Source organism: Penaeus vannamei, chromosome 29, assembly GCF_042767895.1.
Source record: "Penaeus vannamei isolate JL-2024 chromosome 29, ASM4276789v1, whole genome shotgun sequence".
Lineage (NCBI taxonomy): Eukaryota > Metazoa > Arthropoda > Malacostraca > Decapoda > Penaeidae > Penaeus > Penaeus vannamei.
In genome coordinates, this window is record NC_091577.1 from 26,231,753 (window position 1) to 26,236,752 (window position 5,000).

Below are 5,000 nucleotides of genomic sequence, written 5' to 3' on the forward strand. Positions count from 1 at the left end.
ATGGTGCAATGTTGAGAGGTAGTAATGCGGAGAGGTGAACAATAATCTGGGTGTATGATTTGGACTGGGCTGAGGTGATAGCAGGTATTGAGGAGGGGGCAGTAGTAGCAGCGTTCAGAGTCGTGGTCAAAGGAGAGCCTTGTGTCGGGGAATCGGGAGAATTGAAATCAATGGAGCTATTTGATAAAAGGGCAAGCTTAAGTGCCCCTAATAAGGATGCAAAACCTTCATTACTAACCATGGTAAGCCTGGAGTACGTTAGGGAGAGAGACAGTCCACCCATCAGAGTAAGGACTTGACAACTAAACAGGGGAATACTGTGCCCATGGCTCCTACATGTCGTTCATGACTGGCATAAAGTCAACCTTCCAACACGGCCCTCACACCTAAGGAAGTGGATAGGGGTAGGGGTTAGAGAAGAGTAAGAAACAAAGGGGCAGAAAAGACCGTACGAAATCAGTGATGTCCAGGGCATGGGTGATCCCCAGCACTGGGTCCCATTCTCCCTCTCACGGTCACAACAGACATTGGATCGGAGTGGGGAGGGGAGTGTGATTTTGAAAATATCCTATCTTAGTCAATGTCACACCATATAATTGTCGTTGCTGACTTGGAAAGCTTACATATATAGACTGAACATGTATTTGATGTAATGCTTATAAGGCATAAAGTTTATGCATCTTTAGATATGAATTATATATCGAAAAACATAGGCAAAGATTTGTACTTAATTACATTATAAATCGTTATCTCAGACGTATGTGAAATAGATTTGAAAAATATCGCGCTTTGATTGGCTGACCATAGGGCTAGAAGCATACAAGACGAAAAGGGGTTTCAACAAGTTTCAGTCATGTCCTCGTAAAGGTCAAACATGTCTAAGAATGTTAGGGGTTTCAAAGATGCTACAATAAAGGCCTCATTTTGGCTTCAGTTTTCCTGGTTACTCTGCTTAAACAATTATTGTTTTATCTCCTTAAAAACCCAGATTGCAGATATATTGTTCACTGTAGTCGAGTCAACTTTGTTGCCCACAGATGGCTCCATAAGTGTCCAGCCAACAAGGAGTCTATTGGTAGACCCTACATGAGCTCAGGTCATTTACCCATTCTTTAAATTTTCAGGAAAAATGGTTTCTTACAATAGGTTTGATCATGTCATTAAAATTCTAACAAATAATCCTGATAATCAAGGAAAGCGATGAAAATGGTTTGTAGGTAGACCTAGTAATGGTGAATAAGCCTTGTGTAAAAAAAAAAATAATAATGCCCGGCCCCAAATGAAGTACATCGGTTCAACAAGTGTCTAGTCTACAAGCCAATTTTATCCAAACTATCCACCCCATTCCTTGAATTTCCTCGAAGAGTTATGGACGTCAAATTGTTCAACCATACCATTAGCAATAATGGCAATCTTACCTGAATTAAGGGGATGAGGGATCTTAAAAGTAAAAATCGACCTCCCTTACTGAAGCCAGCCACCTGTATGCGTACTAAACATTAAGTTATGCGAAAGCTTTCCAAGCCCTTACAAAGCGCGTTCATGATCACCAGGTACATCTGGGAAACCTCAGAACTTTCTGCGCCATTTGCCATTGTGCGCACCATTCTGCTCAAGCCTGAAGTTAAGCCAAGGTACAACAGGTTCATATCTATTATATAGCACTTGCTCGTACTTGGTATCCAATTTAACCTTTTCAATTAGTTTAACAAATATGCACGAGTGAATTTAGTTTCCAGAATTTCCACTTTAGGTTTAAACTTAGTGTCGATTCCCCATACATTTGCCAAGTGATGTCCACATGAAGGATACTGCATGTTTATACACGCCTCCCGGCAAGGCCGAGTAGGGAAGGAATTATAAATGGGACACCGTCACTAGTAAAGAAAACTAGTGAAACAATCAGGGTAAACCGAATTTTAAAATTATGCTTGCATGGTCTAGCCTTTTCTACATTCCTTGTGTTCAAATTTCAAGAATACATGTATACGAAGATGGAATAGGTTTATTAAGAGTGCAAGTTTGAAGCATGTAATTTTTATTGGTATAAAACAGGAAGGGTTTATTCTACCCACAAATCCACTGCACCAGTCTGGCCTTCTGGGACTTGAGCAAGCCAGTGCCTTCCCTGGATAGGTCCCCCTACATCATGGACCTCAGGTACTAAGAGAATTTGTACTGCTGCATCAAGATTTCCACTCCAGTGAATTGGCCATACCAATATCCAAATGGCCTGCAAAGGGAAGAATATATTTTAACCTGTGCTTATGATAATGCAGAATTTAATTCTTAAGATGCTCTTCAGTAGATCCGTAACTGATAACATCATTAAATCAGTTCAGTATACATTCATCATAAAAACTATTTCACTTTAAAATTTTGACTAAAAAACTTGGATGTCAATGCAAAGTTGAAGCAAAACATAAGGCATTTAATTCTGCAGGATAAATTTGTTGCATCTCAATCCATGCAAGATTGGTCCTGAATACACAAGACTTCAGTAAATTTGATCCTAATAAAAGTAATCATATGGTTACTCACCTTAGTTTGTGGTTCACTTCCTTATGTCGACTTGTGTCAAATTCATTAACACTTGCCTCAAGCCTGAAAGGTTTGAAACCATTTAAAATTGAGCACAAGTCAGAAGTATACAAGCAACTGAATACATTATCATCAGATGGCCGTTCAGTGTCTACATCACTTTCAGAACAGGTCTGTGAGAACAATCATCATATTAATGTGAGGGGTCACAAAGCAATTAAAATATATACATACCTTTCTTTCAGAGGTTTTCCTGGATAGAATTTTTGCAAGACCTGGAGAGAAAAAAAAGTATAGTTTAGATGGAAGCACAAGCCAGAAGTATACAACCAACTGAATACATTATCAATCAGATGGCCGTTCAGTGTCTACATCACTTTCAGAACAGGTCTGTGAGAACAATCATCATATTAACGTGAGGGGTCACAAAGCAATTAAAATATCTACCTTTCAGCCATTTTCCTGGATAGAATCATTGCAAGACCTGGAGTAAAAAAAGTATAGTTTAGATGGAATTCTTGCAGTAGCAAGGACTTGCTTAAAATAATTAATTATCAGATTATGGTATTGACATCAAGTTTCAGATATATGCTTGTCATTGTAAACATCATACTAACATAGGAAATCTAATATATGTAACTGTACTAACCTCAAACTCATGGCAGAAAACTCATGGCAGAACCAGTTCAGTTCACAGTCAGGAAACCTGGAAAAATGAAAAAAATCTTCACAACCAAATACTACACCATAAATTCTTTCATTACTATACGATATGATTTCAGAAAGACCAATGCAACTCTGCATGATTAACTAGGATAGGGGCGAAATTACTCATCATTTAATAACAAAATGCGTCCAGGATTGGCCACGATACACACCTTACACAAGTGATCCTAGATCTTTCTGGGAGATGTCAATTCTGAAAGATAACATCAATTAATATTTCTGCAAGTAGTTTAATAAACTTTATAAATTTGCAATAAAATTTGCATCTTGAAGTGTTGGTCTTATCAGGCACACAGCGAGATATGCTAGCTATGCGTTTTACAAAGAACATTTGATCTTCCACCATTTGTTAAAAAAACTTCCACAAGCACTTTTAACTTGAGGTAGTCAAGCGTGAGTAGTGGTTGAAAATTTTTAAATTTCATTTTGGAATCAAGGTCACTTCAGCCTTGCCAAGTCTAATTACTGACAATTTAGATTTTATTTTCTTCATTTATAAGAGCAAGGAACTTACATGCCACTGAAGAAAGTAGTTGAGAAGATGGACAACAGGAAATATTTTTTCAACCTGCAATAAAACAAATAGAAGTTGAAGTACAAAATTTTAAAACAAATTAGTACTGCAATTAAATACTAAAATCAGTTGTTAATGAGTCACCATCTTTGAAAGCATATGTCGGTATGCAGTAAGACTCTTCCTATGGGTCATCCTGTGAGACTTATTAACAAGTAGTTTAATTTTATGCCTCACCTAAGGAAGAAGTTAACCACAGAAGAATCCGGATCTGCTGGACCTCGCAGCTTCAGCCTGCTGCCAAAAGGCATGTCAATCATGGATCTGCAAGTTGTAAGTTGTGAATTAGACTGGATCAACCATTTCCATTTTATCATTTTATATTTAGAATATCAGAATCCTTTTGACTTTCTCTCACAGATTTCAAGGGATAAAAATGCTCATCATTAAAGTATTTAGAATGAAAGGAGTATAAAAAAAAATTTACTCACCTTAATTCAGCTTCATTGGAAAAGCTACACATTTGATGGCTAGCCAGGAAGCCACTGCAGATAAACGAACACTTGTCCTTCACCCACTAGTAGTTGGTCCTCCATTGTAGATTTTTACTAGGCCCTGAAAAATAATTACCACAATTAAAAATTTAACAATCTAACATCTTCGACATCAAACCCAATTTACATCTAAACTAGCTCCGTTTATTCATTTGTCGGCATCCCCAAATGAGACAGCGCACAGAACCCTGCCCTTATACAGAGATACACATTTGTCTGATCTCCGACTCCACTTAGCACATGTGTAGCAAGTTTAACACTAACATGCAACTCTGGGGGTCGGTTAAGGCACCAAGCATATGGTTTAAATCAGGTGGGGCGGGGATCAATTTTCTCCCAAAGTGTTCACATAACGAATTAGGACTTCGGTAGCATTTGATTCCTCTGTCTAGTTTTCCAAATGTCAAGAAATAACTGCACAGCAACCCCCCCCCCCACATTCTTCACCCCAAAAGTAGGGGAGGGGAGGTCTTGAAAAGGTAAATGGGTAAAGTATATACAATACAGTATCATTAACTATATGGTTAAATGCTGGGGGCTAATGCCCCTGCTACCCCTGCCCAGCAAGCATTCATCATGTATTCAAAGCAGGAGATTGCATACGACCACCATGCGTTGTTGCAAAGTCTTGATGCTCTCCTGCTGGGAATGTGGTACACTCTTTC

General features: G+C 38.4%; 1 protein-coding gene across 3 annotated transcripts in view; it reads right to left on the bottom strand.

Moving 5' to 3' along the window:
• Rrp46 (exosome complex component Rrp46) overlaps positions 1–5,000 on the bottom strand; it is a 13,781-nt gene that overhangs the window by 7,897 nt on the left and 884 nt on the right. The window contains exons 2-10 of one of the 3 annotated variants that reach the window (XR_003477128.2): positions 4,273–4,396; positions 4,019–4,105; positions 3,782–3,835; positions 3,420–3,460; positions 3,191–3,247; positions 2,989–3,025; positions 2,776–2,816; positions 2,542–2,604; positions 2,022–2,233 (exon numbers count right to left, since the gene is read on the bottom strand). The exons of 1 other annotated variant lie outside the window; for it this stretch is intronic. The gene's annotated coding sequence lies outside the window, so the exon portion shown is untranslated. Of the gene's footprint in view, positions 1–2,021; positions 2,234–2,541; positions 2,605–2,775; positions 2,817–2,988; positions 3,026–3,190; positions 3,248–3,419; positions 3,461–3,781; positions 3,836–4,018; positions 4,106–4,272; positions 4,397–5,000 lie in introns of those variants that run through there. One more of the 3 variants, XR_011399776.1, reaches the window with a different exon arrangement.